The following is a 26,608-nucleotide window of genomic DNA, read 5'->3' as shown; positions in this document are numbered from 1 at the left end:
AATGGGAAAAAATTGATTGTGAGATTATGTACACTGTGTGACCCCATGTTTGAAGAAAAATACTGGCCCGGGTATTTTGTTAACATTTAAATGTGTGTGAGTGCAGAGAAGAGGATAGACACCAAACCATTAACGTTTGTTTTCTGGGTCAGGGGGCGATGGAGGAAGGAGTCAGCCTTTCCCTTTGCAGGGCTCTGTGCTGCTTAGTGTGTTGAAATGAGCATTCATTACTTTCTGCTCTGCAGGGGAGTCTGTAAGCGGTACAAACAGTACGAAGCCCAGCTACGTCAGACTTTGCACTAACCCACAGAACATTGCCTCTTTCCTGTGAGGCTGATGGCCAAGGCCGGGGTACGGAGGGGCCGGGCAGATCATGCACTCCCCCTACCATCTCATGCAACATCCACACACGGTCTCCCCAGATCTTCTTCTGAACTCCATGGCCCCCTGCACTGCTACCTTTGAGCTTCCATCCCAACCCTCGCTTCTCCCTGGGGGCACCATGAGCAGATCTGATTCTTGAATCCCAAGAGCCCTGTATGAAATGGGAGATGGCACTCGAGAGCTGTTTTTCTTCCCAGGAATGCTCTCCCTCCCCTCCAGTTTGCTCAGGGCCCCCAGAGGCGGCCATCCATGCATTGGATGGGTTGGGCTCAGCCAACAGGAGACCCGAGAGCAAGAGGACAGAGCAGCCCAGCCCGGGCTTGACAACAGCTGTATTACTCTACTGAAAACGCCAGCTCCTTTTGCAGCTGTTACTTGCCCTCGGTGTGGTTTGGGCCTCATGTTGGGTGGGGGACAGGTGTGCAAATTGTTTCTCACTGTTCTTAACCCCAAGGGGCTTTCTATCCCTTGCTGGTTCCTTTAACCTGAGCCATGGCCAGCCGCCCCTTCACTATCCTCTCTTCCATCCCCCTCTTGTAGATGTGCCATCCGCTTCCTGCCTGGACTCTGAGAAGCTCCCCAGCTCTCTGCCACCAGCAAAGGGCTGTGGGGGCTCCAACACAGAGCAAGGGCTTTCTGCAAACCTGGTCTCTGCTGTGAGAAACTTCTCTGCGCCAGAGACACACCCACCTTGGAAACTCTTCTCTCCAGCAGACTGTCCTGAACCTGGGGGGGGGGTGGAGGGGTGGCGGGGTGGCGGTTCCGAACCATGATGCCTCTCATTTATCTCATCCACCAGCCATGGAGAAATGGTAAATAAGCCCAGTTTACTTCCTGGCAGTCCATCTGAACAAAAGAACAGGCAAGCTTTAGAGATGGAAATCTCCATGCCCCCTCACAGGCTAGAAACAGGGGTGCTGTGAAGCCAGCCACTGTAGCCAAATCGCTCCCAGAGCAAAGTTCTGCTCCCGTGCCTCTCACCCAGCAGGTGTCAATCAGGCCGGGAACAGGGAGAGAACAGATGCAAACAAGCCAACTAAAAATACACCCGTTGCAGACTTCGTTAAATGTGCGGGAACATTCTCAGTCCCTGGGGCAATGATGGGACCTCAGGATCTCAGGAGGCAGAAGAGGAACAGCAGCTCGAGTAAAACCAGTGTAAGAACAATAGCAGTAATGACGAAAATATACACCCAATACAAAAAGTAACCCCAAACCGTTCACGTTCAAATCCTATGGGATACTAACACCTAGTTACTAATCAAGATGAGCCAGAGTGAGCTATGGCCTCTGAATCAGCTTCCTTCCACCGTCCAGAGCCCATCTCGCATCTCATGTGTGCTACTAATCCCATGCTCTCCAGGAGATGTGAGAGGGGGCCCATGCCCCCTCTTCTTCTAGAAGAAGCAGGAGGCTCCAACCAAGTGAATCCTGAAGGCCAGACTCAGACGGTGATACACAACCAAACAACCCCTCCACCAGCACCCAGTGCTCTCCTGGCAGCAAGAAAACAAAGGATGACCTAGACCAGGCTCAGAACAACCAGGAGAATAAAGGACTGCTTTTCACAACCATGAAGGCCAACGTGTTACCTTTATTTTAATGAGAACAACTAGTTGCCTGCCTCCATATTAAACTGGCTGAGACAGGACTGACTGGCTCATCAAACTGAAAATTCTGGGGGTATTTCAGGCATAGCTGGATCTAGGTACTCAATGGACATCACCAGGAAGCTCCAGCTCTCTGCCTTTCAGATCTGCTTTCCTTGTGGAACTTGATTGTTATGGTTCATGGGCAGCCCCCAGAAGCTTCAGGTTGGTACCTGTTACTAAACAACTCCAGAGGAAAGTACGAGCTGTTTTCCCAAGAGTGCCCTCACCAGTGTTAGATTTGAGTTTCAGTGGTGTGACGTGTGTCGCTTGCCCATCTGTATGTCACCAATCTCTGTGACAAGGACAGTAGAATGTTCCAATTGGCCAGGTCTGTCATGTGCTCACCCCTGAGTCTTGGAAGTAGAAGAGTCTGGCATACAGTAGGCACTCCAAAAAAGGAACATGGAATGTATGAATGAGTGAGTGGCCCAGAGATATGAAAGTTCACAGTGCATTGGTGATCAGTGACTTGCCTACTGTGGGTCAAAGAATGCGATGGGAAAGCCAAGAACGGACAGACAACATGTGAGGTGGTGGCCACAGGAAAGGTACTCGCCAACTGGTCTACACACTATGGACACATGGAGAAGGCTGGATGCCTTCTGGAGCTTACAAACTAGTAGAAGTCTTGTTACAACCATCCACATGTTATGACACGAGGGAGATGTTCCTGCAGCAACAGAGGATGCCTTCCCACCTAGGGAGGAGCAGGGCGTCAGAAGTCTCTAACAAGAAGACTATGTGTTCCACGTGGCATTGGTGGGTGGGAAGAGTTTGGACGGTGAAAACAAGCACAAGCCTTTTAGGCAGGAAGACTACACTGCAGGGGAGGGTGGGGTGGGTGTGTCCTGCGAGGACAGGCCTGTGAAGCAGGACCCTAAACGGGCTCAGGAGGCCCCTGAGGAGGTGGGGGAAGGTTCAGGCTTGTGGGTCAAGGATTTAGAGCTTTGTTCTGTTGGCCCTGGGGCACTGCTGTTACTTTTTTTTATTATTATTATTAATTTCTTTTCAGCGTAACAGAATTCATTATTTTTGCACCACACCCAGTGCTCCATGCAATCCGTGCCCTCCATAATAGCCACCACCTGGCTCCCCCAACCTCCCACCCCCTGCCCCTTCAAAACCCTCAGATTGTTTTTCAGAGTCCATAGTCTCTCATGGTTCATCTCCTCTTCCAATTTCCCTCAACTCCCTTCTCCTGTTACTTCTTGAGCCAGGTCCTCTCACTCACTACCCTGAAAACAGCATCTGCCTTTCCTTGGGGCGTAGCAACTCGAATTCACAGTTTTAGGAAATCGGCAGGATCTCTCCTCCCTGGCTGCTGCTGCGGGAGCCATGCGTGATTCGTGATTCCTCTCGGAGGGGCAGACTCTTGAGGCTGCAAATCGCCCTCCCTCTGACTTTCACCACTTCCAGCGACAACGGCATAGCTCATCTTAAAGAGCCAGGTTTCGCGGCATGCGTGATAAACTCAGCTTTAAACTGACTATTGAAATCTACAAGCTGTTAATCCGGTGGCTGCCAGCGAAGCCCCATTCTCTTCACTGTTTAATCTTCACTTACAATGACAGAATTCATATGTTCTCTCTGCTGCTCTCGGCAGCCCCCACCGAGCCTCCTTCCCCAGACCTCTCCCGCAGGCGCTCGCACAGCGGATATGTTCACAATCTCCTCTTTCCCTCTGCCCCCCACCTAGAGCTCTCTCTAATTGGTGCATGCTGGAAACTCTTGGTCAAAGCAAGGAAATCATTTGGCAGGGCTAAATTCTGTGTGTGTGGAGGGAAAGGATGGTTACTCAAGGATCCTTACAGGGATTTGCCCACTCTGCCAGCAATTGGTCCAGGAGGTTCCAGGGATGGCTCAATGTGATGAGTGACCTTTGCTGGCTGGCTGGGTGGGGCCCCTGAGCAATGGAGAACCTTGTCCGGGACTTCCTGGGGGCAACCTAGGAGCATCACTGAGGTCAGTGTTGCCCCCTCCCGCAGTGAGCAGCTTTACCTGGGACTCACAGAGCCCTCGTACACTGAGTGAGAGCCCCCTCTCCACCCCTCACACCACAGCAACCATAGGCACAGGGCAGACCCGGTCCTTATTGTCCTCACAGTCTTTCTGTCTGTCCCCTACTCATGGCCCATGATGAGGCTTCAGTGGTACCCAAGATCCTACCCATGCTGGACCTTCTTCTTCAGGCTTCCTGTCCCTCCTTCTCATAGAGACTTACTTCCAGCCACACTGAACTGCCCTCTGTTTCCCCAGATGCCCTTCCTCATCCCTAGGTCTTTGCACTCCCTGACTCCTCCCCCAACCATCCCTCACCGAGAAGCACCAGCTCCCCAGCTTATCCCTAACTTGCAAACTCCAACATCACTCTCCCACAAAGCCTCCCCAGGTACCCAAGCTCATGTGGGAGCCCTTCCTCTGAACTCCTGCGGCACTGTTGGTGCATTTGTGGACACCCCTCCTCCCGTTTTCTGCTTTGTATTCCAATAGCATGGCATGGAGTTTAGAATAAAAGTATGCTGTGTGGCCCTGAGAAAATGACTCAACCTCTCTGTGCCTGAATTTTCTAATCTATAGGAATAGTATTCCTACCTCAGAGGGTTGCTGAAAAAAATGAATGGGCCAGTATCTTAAAGTATATATGACGATATCTGGCATAGAGTGACTGCTTAAAAACCAGCAGGTGTGTTATCACTGTTGGGGGGGGCGGTGTTACTATAAATATTCTATTTCTCTAACTGTGCTGTGAGTGAGTTTTTTCAGGACAGGACAATGTCTTGTTCCTACTGGGATCCCTCTAATTGTCCAGCATATTTTTTGGCACACAATATGCCCTTAGTAGTTGATAAATGAATGAACGAGCAAAAAAGGAGAAAAATTGCATAGGATGGGCTTTTCTGCTTGGATTAATTAATATTAATACAATTAAATAATATTAATATTCTTTTCCCATCGACTCTTCTTTACACACAGTCACACACTCCTCCCGCGACATCCCCTCTCATACATATGCACGGTCTAGGCGCATCTGAGGCCTTCCTCATAGAAGGAGAGCAGAGATAAGCCTCTGGGGAGGCCGGCAGAGGCTGCTTTTCTGGATCCACACTGCACAGAGCACTGCAACCCTTCTCATCATTCAGTTATTTCGCTCATATACTGTCAGCAGTACTCTGCTCCAGACCCTGGACTAGGTGCCACGGCGAGATAGGCATAGTCCCAGCCTCCTGGTGCCTCAGTGTAGCAGAGAAGATGGACCTTAATGATTAACTCAAAGACCTATAAAATTATAACTATGACAGAGGCCATAAGAGGCCTCTCTGGGAAGGGCAAGCAAGCAGCGGGACACAGCTCAGGGGCCCTTATTCAGAGCCTTTCCTATGGGATTGTACCCCAGGGGTTGCCTCTCATGTAAAAGACCACTCACACAATGCCTCCCCCTGGAACCGAGCAATGCAGGAGCCTGAGAAAGGCTTTGGGAAGGAGGTAACCTGGGCCAAGAGTGACAGAATGAGTAAGAGTCAACCAGAAGAAGGGGCAGAAGAAAATATTCCAGCCTGTGCCATAGCACTGAGGCAGGAGGAAGCAAGGGGTCTTGCAGGACCTGAAGGAAGACCACCGTGGCTGAATCAGAGAACACCAGGGGCAGAGGGAGCACGATGAGACAGGAGGGGACACAGCTACCAGACAACGTGGGGGGTTGCTAGTCAGACAGAGGGTCTGTGCCTTATCGTGCAAGTAGAAGAAAGGTTGGCAGGGCCCTTCAAAAATGCCTCAAAGCCCAGTTTCCTGTGTACGGAACCTTCTCCATGGACATACCCATTCATAAAACTGGCCCAGCTGGGAGACATCAGCCGTTGCCCTGACTTTCCATTTCCCTCCTGTCCCCTGACCTATATAGCCCCTTCTCTACACCAGAATCAAACCTCAAAAAAACCCACCTTATAGCCCATCTGGCCATTGGGGCCACATGAGTGCCTACCTGCTCCAATTCCACTTCTGGAAACCTCTTTAAGTTCTGTCATTCAGCAAACACAGATGAGATTTGTTGGAAGAATTCTTTTCTGGGAATCAAAGCAAGTCCAGAGTGAGGGAGAGCACAGTTCCAAATAAGGATGGGAATGATGGAGGCTGTCTTGGGGACAAAGCTTCCCTGGTTTGCGAGCTGCTCTTCAGTCCTCCACCATCCTGGCTCCGCCACCGCTGGAGACGCCCAGGGTTTGTCTCCCCCACCCCCACATGGGGAACTCCCAGAATCAAAAGTGGCCCCGTCAAAACCAAGGACAGGGGCCTGTCCCCTCGTTGGACCCACTCACCTTCCCCGGCACAACCTCAGAGCAGCATGTGGATTATTTGTGCTGAATTTAATCAGCTCAGCCTTCTGAATTTCTCTGAAGCTTGGCTTTGTCAGAGTCCGTGGTTCCTTGAGTGTTAGACCCTCTGGAGTGTTCTACTCTCCTTTAGATGGTGAGCCAACAAGCAAATTTCACAGGATTTATGGGCTCCCACCACCTACCTGTGGATACCCTCCACCCACACAGCTTCAGACACCCTGCCCTAAGCCTCCCCTTGCAATGCAAGAGCAGGCTTTGGACACCTGGAAACCCTCTAAGACAGCTTCTCCTACTCTATCCCTGAGGTAGAGGTTCTTTCCTTTTCCTTCCTAGAACCAAGACGTATCTTTTTAAATCTATAACCAGAAATTCTAATGGAGGAGTCTTAGGAAAATCCCAACTATGAAAATCCCAGAAGTACCCCCAAAGCAAAGCTTTGCTTTGGCCAATCTCTGGCTTTTGCCCAAACCAACATATGAAAATCCTTCTGCAAAATTTTAATATGGACTATGCAAGAAAGAAAAGAAAAAGGGAGGGTGAACTTTGGGAAATAGGTTTGGAAAACAAAGGATTTAACAAAGTTAATTCTGTTTCTTTGCATTAGTACTTCTCAGAGCCTTTAATAGGCTAACGTGTAACTAGGCCTATTTGACCACAGAACACTTTCCTCTTAGCTTCTCAGTGGTAAACAGAAATAAGACTTGCCATCCTCAGAACCCTTCTAATACCAGCACATATTAGGTAGCTCCTTCAAAGGGTCCCTCCCCTCCCTCTGGGGAGCTGGGAGCAGAGATATGAAACAAACGCATTAGTTGATGGAGAGAAGCGATTTTTCATCCTTGGCTTTAAAAATGTACTACCGCCCAGACTCGACCCCCAGAAGTTCTAGGTCTTTTGGTCTTGGATGGGACTACTTTTTTTTTTTTTTTAACTGTCCTCCAGGCAATTAAAATATGTAGCTAAGGGTAAGAATGTGTTGAGGTTCTTAATGGATTGGTCCTCACTAGGTTCAGCTATGAGGCTAAGATTAGATGAGATGGCTTAAATAAGAGTTTATTTCTCCTTTACATAAAAGTTTAGAGGTAAGTCATCTAAGGGTGGTACAGTGGTTCTGCTCCATAAACCCCTCACACACTAAAGCTCCTGCCATCTAATTGCTCTATCTCCCTAGAGTATGGCTTCGTCCTCATGGTCCAACATAGCAGCTAGAGCTCCAGCCATCACATCTATGTCTTCCAGGCAACAAGAAAGAGAAAAAATAAAGAAGGGGCAATGAGCATGTGCCCACTTCTTTAATGAAGGTGCTCCTAGACTGACAAATGACATTTATACTCACAGCTCATTGACCAGAACTTTGTCATATGGTCGGTCACACCTATCCACAAAGGAGGCTAGGAAATATGATCTTTAAGGGTTGGCCACATGCCCAGAGGAAAATCAGATGTTCTACAGAAGACAGGAAAAAAATACGTATTTGAGGACAACTTGTCACCTCTGCCATAAGTCATAAGAAGTTTAAACAGACCATGCACTTACACTTGCCACACGTCCTCTCTGGCCATGCACGGGCAGCCACAAAGAGGCTAGGCTAGTCCGAGACAGTGGCAGAGGAAAGGATTCACTTGGCAAGAAGGATCATCCAGGAAGAAGCCTCTCCTGGCACCCTGGTTTCACAAATGGACAAAAGGCACCCCCACAGGGGTTGTGTGACAATCTCGGAAGCAACAGAGCTGGGATTCAGACTCGGGGCTGTCTGGGTGTGACATCTGACATCTCGGTTGCCTGACAGAGGGAAGGGAAAGTACAACAACCTCTGCCTCGAGCAAAAGCATCCAGACACGCACAACCCACAGCCCCCGAAGGCCTTGCTTTAGTGTGAAGATACAGCCCCTGCATGGTTTTCTAGAGCAGGGGCTCTGGAGAGGACCTCTAGGTGCTGAGTGGTACCCCAGGGTCTATCCTGCTGGGTTAAGGCTTTGTCTTTCTGCAGACCTCTGGGAATGACCAGGGGACAACACCCGCGCTACTCAGTACACGGCAGCTTCTTCACCTTCTTCCTTGGCAGAGAAGGGGAGCAGGGCTGGAGAACCTAGAGATGAAGTCATCACAGGGAATGGAATGGAGAGGATCCGCAGAGGGCTCTCTCTGAGAGTGGGGCGAGGGTGGGCCCCTGCTTACTTTTTTTTTTTTTTTTTTTTTGTCAAACCGGATCCAATTGTTCTACTCTGGGCTGGGTTCTCTTCACTCAGAGGGTCCCCAGGATTAATGCTCAACCAGGTTCAAAACCAGTCCGTGGGCAGCATCTGCTTCCATCAGTCAGGCAATCGACAGCCTGTGGAGTATTACAGACGGAGGACACGCAGATCCCTGGGCCTGACCCTGGGTGGGAGATAGGGGCATGACAGAGAAGAGGTAGGTATTCCTTTCTCTGAGAGCTACTAACTCATTAGACGGAAGTAATCCTAACAGATCTCCCAGACAGTGATTGAATGACCACCAAGGGCAGATGCCCGCTGTCTTAGGCAGGTCCCAGAAACCAGCACAGGACACCTCTGTTCACATCTCATCTGTCAGATATGAACGTGTCCGCCTTGAACTGCGTCAGCTGGGCTGGAGCAGGGGGGTGGAGGTGGGCGGTCCAAGAAGTCTTCATAAAACACCCAGACTCGGCAACTACGTGTGTGTGTGGGTGTGTGGGCATGCGCGTGCCTGAGCATGTGCGTGGGTCCTGGGGGGGGGGGGGGGGGCGTGCGTATGTGTGAACATCTTCAGACTGGCCTTTGCCCAAAACATCCAACTGCAGGCTTGTCCCTGCCTCCATTTGAAGTGGCCTTCTCCCCCTCTCCTCAACACCCCGTACCTCCCAACCCTCACCTCCTCTACTGCTCACCCACAACACAAGAAGAACGAGTGGCCTCCCTCCAGGCCCAGAGATAACTGCTTTATTATGATTAAAGGCATAAGCTCTTACCTTACGGGAGCATTCGTCTTTACATTTTGAAAGGGGGCAACGCTTCTCCCGTAGGACTAGATCTCTAAAGGTGGGATATAGAGCGAGAGGCAGAGGAATTCCAACAGTTTTTGTTTTTGTTTTTTAAGATTTTATTCATTTATTTGACAGACAGAGATCACAAGTAGGCAGAGAGGCAGGCAGAGAGAGAGGAAGAAGCAGACTTCCTGCTGAGCAGAGAGCCCGATGCGGGGCTTGATCCCAGGACCCTGAGATCATGACCTGAGCCGAAGGCAGAGGCTTTTACCCACTGAGCCACCCAGATGCCCCTTTCCAACAGTTTTTAAAAGTCTCCTTTAGGTCACGCACAGTCCCGGGCAAATCATGTCCATCATCTTTTTCATCCTTCATAACAATTCTGCAAAACATACATTCTCAGTCTGATTTCTCGGAAAGAGAAACGGAGGCACGGAGACAGGAACAGGGCTTGCCCCAGGTGACCCAGCGGTGGAGGGGAGGCATTTTTTAATACTCTATCCCTTGATGGGGACAAAACATGGGAGTGGGGATGGTGACAGATGCCAGACAGCCTCCTTAGAGCCCTTCTGGGTACAGACACAGAGAACTACTCCTCTGCCCAGGCTTGCCCCACGTCCATCAGGCCCAAGGTCCTTCGAGAGCCCCACAGCCATTCTTCCTCCCCCATCCCCCTCAGTCCTCTCCCATCCCCCCACAACCACTTACATTTTTGGAAGTAATTGACAAGGTGGGATTATTTGCCCTTGCATTCACACATCCCAAACTGAGGTGCTGGTTTGGGGCTATCCCTAAGCAGTTTTTAAGAAAGCAATCTAAACGGAATCAAGTGTACTTCCTGGCCTCAAAATTTAGCTACCGAATCATTTCTCTGGGTAATAATGATAATGAAAAATGGCCTCCAATTATTCAAAGCCTGTTTTCATGAATAATTCAGGAGCAAAGAAGCTGGGGCTCCTTACCTGCTTGCCACAGCACCCCTCCTCCACTCTAATCCTTTCCTCGCTCCTGGAGCACTTCTTGATTTAAAAAAAAAAAAAAAAAAAAAGATTGTAACTCTCTACACACTGAAGTATACAGGCTCTCATCACCTGGAAATGCCAGTTAAGACAACCACCAATAGACCCCACACCAGGCACCTGACACTGGGTTAAGCATGCTGTGTGCATTCCCTCATGCAATTCCCTCAGGAGCTGGTATTATCCATGCCATACAGGTAAGGAAGCAGAGGTTCAGAAAATGAAAGAAATTATTCCAAGGTCATAGGATAAAAAAGTGATCGAGGAAGGACCCAACCCTGGGAAATGCCAGAGCCTTGGCTCCATGCCACCACTGTCCATTTTCACCCAGGAGATGGGGCCATTTCCCCGGTTGCACTCCTGGTCACTGCTCTTCTTGCCCTCACTCCCAAGTCCAAGGCAGGAGAGCTTTCTCAGCTCATCCCAGAGCTTTAGGATTTGCACAGAATTATTATCCCTCCTGGAATGTTGCCAGACTCCCCAGTTTACACACTGGTTTCTTGCGAGACCTGTTTGGTAGACAGAAACGTGGGGACGCTCTCTGGCATCTAGAGAGAGGCTTTGCCTTATGCCAGATCCAGCTCCTTGGAGGAAATTTTTACAAAGTTTTATGTGTAGGTGAAAGCAATCTCAGCACCCACAATCCTCTCCCTTATCTTATCAATATAGCAACCTATATCCCAACACAACTAAGAGGACAGGTGGGCGGAGCAAGTTTGAAACAGCACTTTCAGGTGCCTGATCTAAGATGTCTGTGCTTGGTTCTGTTCTGGTTCTTTACCACCTCCCTTGATACCAGGCACAAGGTGCCCTCCTCTACACTTAGCACAGGGAAGGGGCCAAGTCAGCCAAAGAAGACCAAAGCCGAGATACCTGATCGTGGGAGAAGTAAAAAGACTCAGTTGACCCTGTCCACCCCCATCCCAAAGGGTCTTTCGCAGCCCTTGGCAAAGCCAGCCAGCAGACCACCTGTATCTGTCCCCCCTTCTTCCTTAGACACAGAAGCCTGACATTTATGCCCATACACTGTCCCCTATACCCAGGAGTAAAGACTCCTTAGACAGCTGGGTTCTGACCACAGGAAATGTAGCAGAAGAGTGTTGGGAAACTTCCAGTAAGCCTTCCTCTCCTTCTCTTCTTCCCATTTGCTGCCTGGTACTAAGATACGCTGGCAGGAGAGGACCAGAGCCCCTGCCACCTCATTCTTCTCTTGCCTGTCTATCCCCTGCTCATCTCTCCCGTTTGCCAGATGCACCTGGAAAAGAGAAGACTTGAGCTGCATGGTCCTTAGTAGTTGATCCCTGGGAGTCAGATAGGCAACCTACCACCAAGGCAGGCTTGACTCCAGAAGACCCCTCACCTACTCCCCCCTTAGGCAGGATCCAAATAGCTCATAACATTTCTGCTGGAACCCCTACCCTTTGCCGTTGAAACCCACCTCAGCACTTGCAATCAAAGACAATTGAGTCTGCAGCCAATCCGTATACAATTATTTGTACTTGCTGATTCTTTTTGTGGTTGTGTTTCCTTTTTTTATTGTGGTGAAATATGCATAACATAAAATCTACCAAATGGATCATTTTTAAGGGTACAGTTCAGAGGCATAAGGTATATTTACATTGTTGTGTAACTATCTTGAGTACTATCCCTTTCCAAGTATTTTAAAATTCTGCCCCCATTAAACATTAAACATTAGCACTCCCTCCAGTCTGCCCCTCCCCCACTTGTCCTCCCTCTAGTCTGCCCCTCCCCTACTTGTCCTCCTCCAGACTCTGGCAACCACCACCCCACTTCCTGTGTCTATTATTTGGACAACTCCTCCAGTCTGCCCCTCCCCCACTTGTCCTCCTTCCAGTCTGCCCCTCCCCCACTTGTCCTCCCACCAGTCTGCCCCTCCCCCACTTGTCCTCCTCCAGACTCTGGCAACCACCACCCCACTTCCTGTGTCTATTATTTGGACAACTCCAGGTACCTGGTAGAAGTAGAATCATCAACATTTATCCTTTTGTGGCTGGCTTATTTCGCCTAGCATAAATTTTTCAAGATGCATGTAGCTTGTTACACATACCAGAATTTCCTTTTTTTTTTTTTTTTTTTTAAGATGGACTAGATTTCACTATACGTATAATATTTCACTATACGTATAATATTTCACTATACGTATAATATTTCACTATACGTATAATCTAATCTCCTCCCTCACACTTCAGCTTTGCATTCCTCCACAGACAGACACCTAGGTTGCTTCCACCTTTTGGGTATTGTGAATGATGGTGCTAGGAACAAGGGTACAGAATGCATTTCAGGGCTCTGTTTTCCATTTTTTTAGACATGTGCCCAGAAGTGGGATTGTGGGGCCATATGATAATTCTGTTTAATTTTTTGAGGAATTGCCCGACTTTTCCATAGCGGCTACACGCTTTGACTTTCCCGCCATTGCTGACTCATTGGTCGGCGTTGTTTTCATGACATTTCATGTTCCCGTGATGGTTCCTCATCCAGAAAATCAGTACCTCCAGGGCAAGAACAACACCTTCTCTGGCCTATGGATTTGACAGCAATGACCATTCATGGAGGCCCCACTGTAGAGAGACACTACCAACCACCAAAGACATTCTGAAATGTCTTTGGTGGACCAAAGACATTTGGGACCAAATGTCCCAAAGAGGACCAAAGACATTTGGGACAAATGTCCCAAAGAGGACCAAGAGCCTTTCCCAGAACTCGAGGAATCAAGGTTTTCAACCTAGAAAGAAAAACAGTCAGGAAAAGAAATGAACGGACACGGGCTATCGCACACAGAAGCAACATACTAATTCCCATGGCAGAGGGAAGCGGTGAAGGAAGGCTTCCTAGTAAAGAGAGCATCTGAATCAAGGAGTGAAAGGAATGAAGTATGTCTCCAGGCAGCATGAAGAAAGGGAATCCCAGCCGAGAGACACGGGGAGAGCAAAGGCCCAGCAGTATGAAAGCTGCTGGTGTGTCTGGGACCCACGGGAGCTCCAGGGTCCAGCACCAAGAATGCAGGGGCAGTGGAATGAGAGGCAAAGTCAGTGAGGTGAGCTGGGGCCAGGAGCGAAGACCTTGTCAGCCACGTGTTGAAAAGTTTGGGCTTAATTAAGAGGCAGTGAAGAGCTGCTGAAAGTTTTTGAACAGGAGATATTAGAACCAGAGCTTTGTTTTATGATCAGGAAAGTGACCGCAGTGTGGAAGGCTGGGTCGGAAGGGAGGAGATTAGAAGCAGGAAGCCGGGTCCCCAGGCCACTGCAAGCTGGACACACCCCATGTTAGGACTTTGACAGCGATGCTGTGGAGCCAATGGGTTTGTGTGGGGGGTGCAGGCAAGAGAGCGCTGTGCAGGGAACCCCGTGGAACGCAGGCGCGCTCTCTCTGAGCTGAGAAAACCCGCTGGGAGCTGCCTCCCAAGCCTCTCAGTTTGCATGTGGCACAGGCTCTAAGTCAAGAATTATTTGGCCTTCTGTGGGGCCCACTGAGGCAGAGGTGAAAGGCTGCAAAGGCTGGAAATAGACCAGCTGGGCTGGGGGCAGATGGAGGGCTTGGCAAGGACGCAGAATGCCGTGGTAGGAAGAGCTAAGGGGAGGCCAAGTCAGGATGTCTACTGGCTCCAGAACCTAGGAACTCTACTAGTCTCTGCCTTCCGCCTCCTCGAGTGCCAGCAAGATGAGCTGTGATCCGGTGGGCTAGTCACATCATGGAAACCATGAAGGTCTGAAAATTGTAGCCTGATCTTTTGAGAGAGGCCCCCCATACTTCCCAGCATCCATTTGGACAGGGCAGGAAGAAGAGAAATGAGAAAGAGCCCAGATCAGACCACCGAAAGTACGTTTTCCGCTCATCAGAGTGTCAGCTCTATGATAATCAGAATGGAAAAGCTTCTAGTTCTGTACCAGAGAAGGTGACGCTCTTACAATATTACCTTTTATCCCCTGCACATGGAACAGAACTCCGCCCTTGGGTCTAACACATGGGGCTCGGGATGCCCTGGCTACACGAGGCAGGGAGGCAGGTCCAGACCCGCATCTCAGGGCTGTGGGAGCATAGCTGTGGATTGAGGTCGAATGGGGGATGGGGCTGAGCTGCGGGACGACGGTGCACACTCCTGTGGGTCGTTCACACGCAAGGGCTTCTGGGAGCCAGGAAGTCTGTTCCTAATTTGCACAATGGCTTCATATGGAGTAGCTAGGACCCTGCTAAGACAGACTTTTAAGCTGCTTCAGAAATCGTCTCCCATCTCTGATGTTCCAAAGTCAAATCCTTCTATTATTAGTTCTCATAGCCTGAGTAGCTCCCATGTGTAGCACCTGTCACATTTACAAATTTACATCTATTTGTATGAATATTTATCAATGTCTGTCTTCCCACTGGATCACGTTCTCCAAGAGAGCAGGGAGCAAGGGGTTATTTTGGTGCCCAGCAGTGCTTGCCACATAGTAAATGATCAGCCAAGGTTTATTAAGTGAAAACCACTGTCCCAGCTGTGGGTCACCACAAAGTTCTGCAGGATGACTTTTGGGCCCCCATCGCTTTCTCCAGCACCGTGATCCAGTTCCTTGGAGACTTGCTGTGAGTTAGAAGGGGCTGGGAAGTTGGGCCATAGCCACGCTCCGGCACCTGCAGGTTTTGAAGACAGCGCATCGTGTGAAAACCCCCAAGCCACAGGCAAGGGTATAAACCAGATTAGGCTCCCTCACCTCTCATGGCCCATCTCTAATGTCGCTGGTAATGCAACGAGCCAGCCAGGGAACCCCGTGACAGAATGATGGAGCAGCCCAATTTTCTAAAAGGCATCGAAGTCAGACTGTCTGAAACCCACGCCCTCGTGCACACACGTGGACATCACTTCAGCTGCAGAGTCACTCACCGACATCTGCAACAGTAAACAACACCTTTTGTAATGGTGGGGGAAATGGGCCGCTTTTCAAAGAAGCCTGGTTTCTTTTTTTTTTTTTTTTTTTTTCACCCATAAAAGCTGTCATCGTTCAGGTTTTAAGAGCAATGTGCTTGGCTTAGAAAGGAAGATGTTTGCGGGAAATCTTACCCCTCCTCCTCCACCCAGCAAGTCTTCCCCTGGGGGCGTAACCAACCAGGTCTTCATGTTGCTACTTGATGTTCCTTTTTTTTTTCCCCCTAAAAAGTCCATGCCATCCCTTAAAAAGAACGAATGCCTCAAAGCCGTCCATGTTTCTCAGCCCGTATTTTAGGTTAGCAATTGTACTAAAAAGCTGTTGCTGCATAACGAACATCCTCTGGATCCCGGTGGCAGAAACGACGCAGATCTTTCACTCACAGGTTTGCAGGTGGGCTGGGCAGCTCGGTTCCATGCTTTTCCCATCCTCATCGTGGCACCCAGTCGGATCAGGTGACGGTCGAGGCACAAGAGGTCAGACCAAGTGCAGGAGCACATCCCAAGCCTCTGCACATCTGGTCCGCTCACATCCCACTACATCCTACTTGCAAAGCCTAACATGGAAGGGCAGGGACAGGTGATCCAGCTTGGTGGAAGGAACGGCGAAGTGACACAGTACAGGGCATGGACCTGGAGAGGGGGAAGCCCACCCCTTGTCCTAAGGAACTGACTGCTTTCCTGCTGTTCACCAGGTCCCCCATTTGCTGAGTTTCTGCTACATGCAAAGCACGATGGGATACCAAGTTGAATTGGATCCAGTCTCCACCCTCCAGGAATTGACAATAAAGGAAACAAGTGAGTCCATAAAAAGGTGACATTTGAATATGAAGCAAAGAGCTGGGGAACAGGGGAGGAAGTAACACATCCTGGAATACTTTGCAGGGGAGGGAACACTTTAGGTACAAGAATGCTTTTGTTGGGTAAAAAAGGAAAGAACCCTTAGTTCTCAAGCCAAGGGGAAGAAATTCAAGATGAGCCATGATGTCTAACATTGTATTCTTTTGGATTGTAAATTGCTTTCATAATAGTGGATCCCAAAGACATGGAGGGTTCTAGATTGCCAGCAGGAGAGTGCTGTAGAGGATTCGTGGGTCATCTAATCAGGATCCCATGCCACGAAGCCCTGAGGACACCAGGATGAACAAGAGCCAGTCTTCCCTTCAGCACAGAGGCAGACAGGTGCATGGCTTGTGATTGAGAGGAATCAGCAGGACAAGTTTGTGGTACCCAACCACACAAAGCAGGGAGAGGATGAATGTGGCAGCTTTAAGAACAAGAGAAATGCCAACGAACTTCAGCTCAAGGTCCACATTCTGAGACTTCCTGGAAGAGGAATTCTCTCCCTGAGCACAGGTGTCTGGAGTAGAATTTCTCTTGAGGTCCCTAGGATCCAAAGCATTATGGCAAACCCTGTTGATCTTCCCGGAACTTAGCAATTAAAAGCAGGAGACCTGGGTGGCTCAGTTGGTTAAGAATCTGCCTTAGGCCCAGGTACTGATCCCAGCGACCTGTGATGGAAGCCTGTGTCTAGCTTCCTACTCTGGGGGGAACTTACTTCTCCCTCTCCCCTTTGCCAGTGTTTGCTCTCTCTCATGCATGCACATGCTCTCTCTCCCTCAAATAAATAAAATCTCTAAAAAACACCTGAAAGTAAAATTGCCTCTTCAGACCCACTTATTCTCAGTCACATTGAGGAAACCAAGGCAGCCCAGTAGACGCTTCTCTCACGGATGATCGAACCTAACAAATGCTCAAGGGCACCTGGAGGTTAATATAGCCAGGAATTCTCCCTGTTTGGGTCCAGAGATGGCCAGGGATGAGTCTGTAAACACCCTGAATGACATAGGAGACATACATTTTCAGTGAGCAGGAATTCTTAGCTTTTAGAGCAAGATTTCATAGCTTTCATTCTATTTACAACCTCCGTACAATTAGGACTGCCCCCCAAGGAGTTAAAATCTTGATCCCTCCTTCCCTCATTTCTTCAACAAATACTTATTGATGCTGACCCCACCCCCCGAGACCATGTGCCCAGCATAGGAATACAAGGAAGGCAAGACATCCCCCCAGGCTGCAGGTAGGACCATCTATACATCATCTACATCTTCCAAGAAGTCTGTTAGACATGTTGGCAGCACTTTATACCCCTTCCTTATGTCCAACATCCTTCCTCACTGTTCCCAAATCCCTCTCCCCCCCACCTCCTCTCTCCCTCCGTCCCTTCATCCCTTCAAAGAATATTTAAGGAGCCCAAGTTTTGTGCCTGGCCCTGGCTGTTCTTGTTTAATTACTGAAACTGTGGTTTGGACTGAGCTAATTTTGAGGCAATTCATCTCTATGACAAGAAAAAAAAAAATTGAAAACCTCTCGTCATCTCCTCTCCGCCCCTCTCCCGGCCACCCTGCCCTGCCCCAGTCAGGGGAAAGCTTTGTTTTCTCCTTGAAGAAGCCATAATGGAGACTCCCCCTATGTTTATGGTTTATGGAGAGAGAACATTAGAGAATTGCCATGGTTACAGGCCCCATTCTGCCTGCATCTGAGGACCAGAGGGAGCAGGAGGAAAGCACCGAGCAGCAGCCCCGGTGCTGCTCAGCCCAGAATCATCATAAAAAAAAAAAAAAAATGTTTACATCAGAGGAGAAATTGCTTCTCAGACAGCAAAGGGAAAACACCAGGCTTGATAAGGTTGTTACACCGACTCTTGGTTGGGCTGTTCCTTCCTCATCCCCCCCTGCCCCCCTGCCCCGTATTATTTAAGGTTGTATTAAATCAGGCGGAGCAAGCAGATGACAAAATGCAACTGGGTGTCGGCGGCTCTGGCAGGACGCCCAGACTTGGTGCCGGGACCCTCATCTCAGCCCCTCCATCGTCAGCCGCAGCAAGCTTGGCCGCTAGGGTTGGCCCGTCCCTGCAGACCCTGCCTGAGGACAGCCCTGCACTCCCTCTCGCTTGGGGGCTGGTGGACCCCAGGAGACCATTCTGATTCTGAAACAGAACCAGGCCAAGCTAGAACTGGGCAACCAGGGTCCTGATGCTGCTCTGTGTCCTAGGGAAGGTGTCTTTGCCTCTCTGAACTGTGATTTCCCTTCCTTAAAAACCAGGGCATCGGTAAGCATCCTGAGAGCAAAGCAGTGGGATATGTTGTAAAGGGTCCGGCTGCCTGGGTCCAAATTCTGACTCTCCAGAAGAGAGTGATAAGAATCCAGCAAGATGCTCAATTAACCTCTCTGTGCTTCAGTTCCCCACCCACTGGGGAGACAGGAACGACACAAGTGCTGACCCTATGGAACTGTGGGGACAGGCACCAAGATAAGGTGCTTGTGCAATGCCTGGCGAATGGACACCGTCATCCCTGTGGCCACAACTGTGAGTCTCCCTCCTTTCAGAGAGCCCAGAAACTGATACATTTCTTCAACAAGATGGCAGACGAAGCTGTTGGCTTGCTAATAGAATGATTCCGCACTCGTATTTCTTCGCTTTCTTCCTCCACCCCCTACCCGGCCCCTCCGTCTGAATGACCCCACAGTCGGGGGTCTCATCCTGAGACCACCTGCATGGGCCTGAGGGAGGGCTCACCTGTTGTCCATTCCAGAGCGGGAGGCTTGGATTTCTGCCCTCCCAGCTCCTGCAGGCACAGACATCTTTGGGCGGGGGACCTTGGAGAGGCAAAGTGGGAGTTAACAGGGGAACCCAGTACCGGGAGCCATAGCGAAGGGGGAAACCAGGTTGCATTTGTTAACAACAATGGGTGCGTTCCTTACTGCCGGCGCTCCCAGGGCAGGCACCGGTTTAAGCAAGCACCATGCTTGCCCTGTGCTGTCACAGTCCCTGACCAATCCATGGAGGCACACACTGTCACACGTGGCACTCTGCCCGACCTCGTACAGCTCCCCTATGGCCGAGCCCAGCTTTGACACTGGGATACTTGGGGCCTGACCCTCAGCCTCTCCACACAGTTTCCAAATGGCCTGCAGGGAAAGTGCTGGGGGCCTCCGACCCCAAAACTTTCACTCTTTTTTTATCACTCCTCCATTCCCTGTGGTCATGCTGACGCGGGCTTCAGGGCTCCCACGGGGGCTGCAGGTCCATCCTGCCCCTTGGACAGGGAAGCCCAAGCCCAGTGCCCACCTACCCCCAGCCCCCGCTCAGAAGGAAAAGGAACTTTCCATATTCATGTATCTGAGTCCCAAACCTGCTGACCTGTAAAAAACTCTTCCCAGTGATTTATTTGTCTCTTCTCGCTAAGACAACCAACATTATTTTATGTCACGCGTGTAGCAGAGACATTCACTCCCTTCCGGGGTCAGATGGGGCTGGCCATGGAGGCCAGAGAAGGCTCAGAGTGGTTTCCGAGGGCCCCTGACCCCAGGGAAGCATCACTTGGTAGGGACACTTACACCCCAGTGGGCAGGGACTGGGCCAGGAGGGGCCAGAAGAAGAGCAAATCTGGACTCAGGCCACCACCTCTGGGAGACTCAGTTTACCTAGAAACCAGGGCACCCGGGTCACAGCAGACATCCCAGAGGAGCTCTCACAGTTTCCACAGGGGGCTCGGCTGCGGGCAGGATGACTATCTTGCACTTAAAGGACCCTGCTTTCTCTCAGAGAGCCACCGAAATAACGATAGCCCCGATATTCCCACCCCACCTCATTTCCTCTTTGCTGCAAAAGGGTGGGTGTTAGGAAATGGATATCAAAGATCGGTCGGGTGGGATCACAAACAACTCGGAAATGGCATCTTAGTCCACAGCGGAACGAACACTTACTAAGCATCTGGTGCGTGGTCGTGGGCCTCCGAGGGGGGCGGAGAGGGAGGGAATCGCCAGGGGGCGTGGCCCGGGAGCCGGAGTGGCGGACCCAACAGGAGCCCTGCGGGCTGAGTCCCTGGGCCCCAAACCAGCCCTTGTGGCATGAGGCCTGTTGTTCTCCTCCCACTGTGCCTCCACTGCCTCATCTGTAAAATGCGGATATTCACAGCCACAGCAGAACATTATTTCCCTCCCTCTCGCGACTCTTTCACCGCTCACCCCTGCGTGGAGAGCTCAGCTGTCTACCCTCTACCTCCTAGGTTCTGCGACTACAGCTTACTGTGCACAAACCTCTGTTGTGCCATCAAATCGTTTCATATTCTTTTCAGAATATGAATTTCCTTAATTACAGGGACAGAGTCCAGAGGGCGAAGCTGCCTTTATGCTTACTGTTGATCCCCTCTGGGATCTGGTAGGGGAACGCACAGGCTGCAGAATCAAGCAAGAGGTGTTTAACCGCCCGATCATGGAGGTGGGAGGGGCCTGTGGTCAGAACAGTCAGTCCACTGGCTTGGCCAAGGGAGGACTGACTCAATGTGTACTGAGAACGTGGTCTGCCATTGCCTACACATACAGGGGATGACGGATGGATGGACGGACAGACAGACAGATGGATGGAATGATGGGTGGCTGGCGGGGGGAATGGATAATGGATGGCTGGAGGATGGGTGAATGTTTGGAATGATGCCTTGCTGGCTGGCTGGCCGGCTGGATGGATGCATGGACACATGGATGTATGGACAGGATGACCTTACTCTGGGGGGATTTCTCTGGCCTCCTGGTCCCTTCAAGTTTACCCTGAATCTTTACCAGGCACTGGGCAGCCTGTCCCCCTGAGCTCCCTCTGAGCCCTCAACAGGTCACACCAGGCTTGGTGCAGCCTACACTGAGCCCAGCCAGCAACCTCCTCTTCCAACCACCCTGGAGACACAAACATTTCTGCCAAGTTCAGTATGAGGCAGCCCAATGCCATCGCAGGCGCAAGGACATGGTTGCTAAAATCATGTAGGAAAACAGGCTCTGTCCTTGGGGAAATGCTGGTATGGTCCTTTTAGTGCTTCCTTCCACCGCCTTAACTCTGCCCAACCCACAGCCCAACCCCCGCATAAGGCTTCCCTGATTCTTCAGCCCCCCCACCCCACCCCATCCAATCCATTTCCTCCTCTGGCCTTTGCAACCTTCTGACTACCCTGCAGAGAAGGCAAAACTGTCTCTCTCCTTCATTCATGTTTTGACTTCAGCCCATCAGAGAGGGCATCTTTCCCTAGTTTCTCCCCCAAAGGACAATGTCTGAAACACCTGAATGGTACCCCTTAATACTGCCAAAGTTACCAAAAACAACTGAAGTCTGAAAAATTGTCACAACCAAGGGCTGCTGAGGAAACCCAATGACTAAATGGGATGGGGTATCCTCAGTGGGATCCTGGATGAGAACAAGGACATTAAGCAAAAAAATAAGGAACTCTGAACAAAGTCTGGGTATCAACACTGATTCATTGCTCAGGACAAACACACCTCAGTAATACAAGACACACCAATAGGAAAACTATGTGGGGTCTGCGGGAACTCTCTCATACTGTCTTTGCAGTTTTTTTTGTAAATCTGAAAATCAGATTATTTTTTTAAAAGTGATGGAAGGATTTGGGCCCCCAGCACCACCCACCCTGAACTGCTAACATGTACACCCCTCAGGGCAGAACAGTTTCACATACTCTCACTACCATTTGGTGCCCCAGGAAGTTCAAGTTCCTTTAAGTCAAGAAACAAGTCTTCCCTTACTCTTACTTCATGGATCGATTCTCAACACAGAGCCAAGCATGTAAGAGGCACTTAATAAATGTCTGGCAATTGGGGCGCCAGGGTGGCTTAGTGGGTTAAAGCCTCTGCCTTTGGCTCAGGTCATGATCTCAGGGTCCTGGGATCGAGCCCCGCATCGGGCTCTCTGCTCAGCGGGGAGCCTGCTTCCTCCTCTCTCTCTCTCTGCCTGCCTCTCTGCCTACTTGTGATCTCTGTCTGTCAAATGAATAAATATAATCTTTTTTAAAAAGTTCCTTAAATGTTATCTAATAGTTAATATTCTTATTAACTATTATTATTATAAATATTAATATTACCAAGCCTTACTTGGCCCTCCAGATGCCTGGTAATTGTTTAAAACCCCTTAGGACCTCAGAAAGTTATGGAGGGGGGAAGAGATGGTACGTGGCGTAAGTTTGCATTTTAATATGTATTTCCCACAAGGAAACCAGCTGATGGTGATACATTAAATGAGGCAAATTATTGCAACTTCACAATATAAAATAATAAGTCCTTCTTAATGCATAATCATCCTACTTAATACTTACAATGGGCACTCGTCATGGGCCAGGCGTTGTGCACAATCTCATCTAGTCCTCAGAACAACGTTAAGTAGCAGGTGGTTGGGGTCGTTAGAATCCCCATTGTACAGATGAGGAAAGTAGCTCAGTGAGATGATGGGACCTACTCAAGGTCAGAGGGCTAGTGAGCAATGGAGCCGGGTTTTACCCCAGGCAGAGCAGTCTGGCTCTGATCCACTTTAAGCCAGTATATTCTACTTACATGCCAACTACTTACCAACCCGTGTGACTTATTTCACCCTGTTTCTCAGCAAGGTCTATGGGTTCCAGGTCCATCTGATTGTAAATTCCCAATAAATAGGTCAAAATGAACAAGGTGTCTGAAAGCGTCAGTCCAGACTAGCAGAGAGAGGTTACCCAGAGTTTCTATGATAGCAAACTGTCCTCCACAGCAGGCTGGCCTGTCTTCCTTCAGCTGCTACATGCTTGCTTCTGGTCCTACCTCTGCCATCAGGGGACTGGGACCCCTCAGGTCGGCCTCAGTTTCCCGCCTGTGCAGTGATAGGGCTAGACCAGCAGAACTCAAACAGTCCCAGGCTCTTCAGACATGATGGGGCCTCTGAGGGGCAGGCCTGCCTGTGTCCGAACCCTGCTGTGGATCAGAAAGACCAGTGTCTGGGGACACAGCCTTGCCTTTGACTTTTCACTCCAAATACTCTCAGCCAAATTCCTCATAGCCCCCATCCTGTCATCTCTTCTCTAGGGGTGGGATCTCAGCAATGACCCAGCCCCTAGCACAGGCTTTCCTGAACTTCTGTCCCTTCCATATGTCAGAAGGGAAACAGGCCAGCCACAGCAATCCTACCCAGATGCTCTCCTTTGTTTTGTTCTAAATTGCAAGCACATTCTACTACACAGATTTTTTTAAGATCGAATCACAGAATCTCCAGAATGGCAGTCACTTCAGAAATCATCCGGTTCAGAACTTTCTAGAACAGTCAGACTCATGGCAACAGATGAGTATGGTGGTGGCCAGGGGCTGGGGACAGGGAGCGTGGGTTTTGCAAGACGAAAAGAGTTCTGGAGATTGGCTGCACAACAAAGCAAATGTACTTAATGACCCTGAACTTGGTTAAAATGTATGCTGTGCTTTTTTAAATTGTGGCAAAATTTTTTAAATTTAAGTAAAATTAAAAAACAGTAATTCATGACAAAAAACATAACTCCATTCAAACCATCACCACCATGAATAGTCAACTCCACTCCTCGGCTTCCTTTCTAAGAGGTCTATACCCCATCAATACCACTGACCCTCACTCCAGTTATGCTCTGACCCAGGCACTGGGGTGGAGGTGGGTGGTGCTAGGGAAGGGAAGACTGGGGCAGGGGGCAGGGGAAACATAGACATGGGTGGTTCTTGCCCTCTGTAACTGTGCTGGGGACACAAAGCCTCATGTTATTTAAAACACACACACGGAGACTACAGATTGTCCTCGGCCCTCCCCTGCTCTGTTCTCTAAGACTGGAGACCTTGGAGGAGCTGCTCCCAGGTTCCTCTATCAGCTGGCTTCTGGCTGGGTTGACCCAATGGGAAGCATTAGTAGGAAACCGGAGGGTGGGCAAAAGGGAGAAGTCAGAAGCTCTCTCCTCTTCCTTCTGTCTCCCAGGAGGTGTCTAGGGCACCAGACGCTTCTCCTAACTGGCTCCCTCTCCCATCAGAAACACCTGCCCCATGGCTCCAATTTCCACCTGATGGCAGGCCTGTCCCCACCCCTGGGCTCTGGTAAGACCACCTCTTCCCTCTGACCCTCCAGCCTAGAGCGGGACAGCTACTTCCTGCTGTTGCTCAGCTCTGAGTTGCCTCACTATCCCTTCTGGCCTGAAGCTTCTCCATCATGTTGTGTTAAATGTCCAGCCCTGTGAAAATTCACAGTCATGTCTACTTTCCTGGTTGGACTCCTCCTCATGATACCGGCTCCCTAGTCGAGCCTGGAAGGCAAAGGCTAAGACTGCTTTGGTCTATTACTTGCCCTGCAATTCATCCACAGGACTGTGCTCCAGAGGAAGAACCCTGAGTGGTTAAGGAAGGTGCTCAAACATCCTATGATCCCAGGGATTTGAACAGCCGGTTCCAGCGCTCCCCACCTATGGCTCAGCAGACCTACCACTCGCCTCCAGATGTGTTTGGGTCCCCAGTGGCCAGATGTGCTCAGAGACCACTGAGCAGAGAATAATGAGTACCTTTGGTAGAAGGCGGGGGAGGGTCTGAAGCAGTTCAGGGAGGCCTTGGGAGATGCCTGTGACACCCCTCCTTCCCACCCCACCCCCAGTGGAAACAGAAATCCTTATCAGGTGTCCCGGGGTTCTCTTCTAACCAAGAGTGATCTTGTTCACAGACCTGCACTGTCCACAGTGGTGACCAGCAGCCGCACATGGGTTCTTTCTACTTTTAATTTAAGTTAGCTAAAAATTAAATAAAGTTTAAAATTCAGCCCTTCCGTTGCACAAGCCATGTTTCAAGCACTCACCTGTGGCTTGAGGCTGCAGTATTAGCGCAGACACAGAACATAGTGTTTGGGCAGCGCTGTCGATAGAGAAAAGGGCCTTTGTCGACCGAGAAAGGAACGAAACGGCATAATACAAATTAACCAGTTGCATTTTAACAACCAAACAGGCTCCCAGCTATGCGTGGGACCAAAAGATGATTGCATTTTTGTGCCGATATGGCTTTTAGTCGTACCCGCTGAGGGTTCAGGCAGAGTGGAAGAGGCAGAGCCGATTTCCTAACGCCTCTTCTGAAGGCACGAGAATTCTGAGCTGATAGAATAAACGCCAGGATGCGAACCTACTGGAGTGAGGAGCTTTTTGGAAATGAAAGAGGTATATTTACTTAAACGGAAAAAAGGAGAAATAACATGTTTACTCTTTACTTGGATCTTTTAAGAAAAGAAACAAAAGCGCTCCAGCTAAAACCTACCTAACCGCAGCACAAGTGTCGCAGACTGGGCCACGCGGGCGGTGGGCGAACGAGACAGGATACTTAAACTGTCTGCTCTGACAGGAAAATTAAAGACAATTGAGCGCGGCGTTAAGCCTGGAGAAGCAGAGCCAGTTTCATTGCATCGTGGCTTCTCTTGCTGCAGCTCCTTGCCAGCAAGAAACAGCTCTATTTCCAGTTCATTCAGAACCTATGGTGGTCCCCCCTAACCCACAGAGGATACCGCCCGAGCCCCCCGGTGGCTGTCTGAGACCACAGATGGTCCAGAGGGCTCTATATCCCATGAGCGTGCCTCATGGATTGCATTTCACGTTATTGAACTTCGCAGATGTTCCATTTTTTTTTTTTTTTACAAATTGAAGGTTTGTGGCAACCATGCATTGAGCAAGTCCTCTGGCACCATTTTTCTAAAAGCATTTGCTCACTTCATGTCTCTGTGCCACATTTTGAAATATTTCCAAGCTTTCCCTATTATTATATTGGTCATGACGGTCTGCAAGCCGTGTTCATTGATGTTACTACTATAATTGTTGTGGGACACCGTGAACTGCGCACATATGAGATGGAGAACTCCACCGATAAAGTAAGTGTTTGGACTCCAGCCATTCCTCTGTTTCTCCCCCTCAGGCATCTCTAGTCCTTGAGATACAACAGTATTGAAATCAGGGTGATTAATAACCCTGCAACGGCCTCTAGGTGTTCAAGTAAAAGGAAGAGTCGCAGGTCTTTTACTTTAAATCCAGAGCTAAACATGATTGGGCTCAGTAAGGAAGGCCTGGCGAAAGCTGAGACAGTGTGGACGTGAGGCCTCTTGGAGCAAACAGTTGGTCGAGCTGTGAATAAAAAGGTCTTGAAGGAAATTACAAGTGCTCCTCCAGCGAACACGCGAATGATAAGAAAGCAAAACAGTCTGATGGCAGATACGGAGACAGTTTGGTCTGGATAGATGATCAAGCCACCCATAACATTCCCTTAAACCAAAGCCTCAGCCAGAGCAAGACCCTGACTCTTCAGTTCTGGGGAGGCTGAGGTAGGTGAGGAAGCTGGAGAAGGACAGCTTGAAGCTAGCAGAGGCGGGTTCCTGAGGCTTCAGGAGAGAAGCCGTCGCCACAACACGCACGTGCAAGAGGAAGCGGCAGGGGCTGCTTTAGAAGCTATAACGAGGCGTTCAGAAGATCCAGCTAA

General features: G+C 49.8%; 1 long non-coding RNA gene across 5 annotated transcripts in view; it reads right to left on the bottom strand.

Annotated features, from left to right (window-relative positions):
• LOC116573216 overlaps nt 1-26,608 on the bottom strand; it is a 65,221-nt gene that overhangs the window by 16,976 nt on the left and 21,637 nt on the right. For 2 of the 5 annotated variants that reach the window (XR_004278658.1, XR_004278660.1), the window contains exons 3-5: nt 18,876-18,955; nt 10,316-11,627; nt 1,075-1,230 (exon numbers count right to left, since the gene is read on the bottom strand). This is a non-coding gene — a long non-coding RNA (uncharacterized LOC116573216). Of the gene's footprint in view, nt 1-1,074; nt 1,231-9,617; nt 9,736-10,315; nt 11,628-18,875; nt 18,956-26,608 lie in introns of those variants that run through there. The other 3 variants (XR_004278657.1, XR_004278659.1, XR_004278661.1) reach the window with 3 other exon arrangements.

This window comes from Mustela erminea, chromosome 14 (genome assembly GCF_009829155.1).
Source record: "Mustela erminea isolate mMusErm1 chromosome 14, mMusErm1.Pri, whole genome shotgun sequence".
Lineage (NCBI taxonomy): Eukaryota > Metazoa > Chordata > Mammalia > Carnivora > Mustelidae > Mustela > Mustela erminea.
Note: the sequence above shows the minus strand (reverse complement) of the source record. Positions and strands in the feature narration are given on the sequence as shown.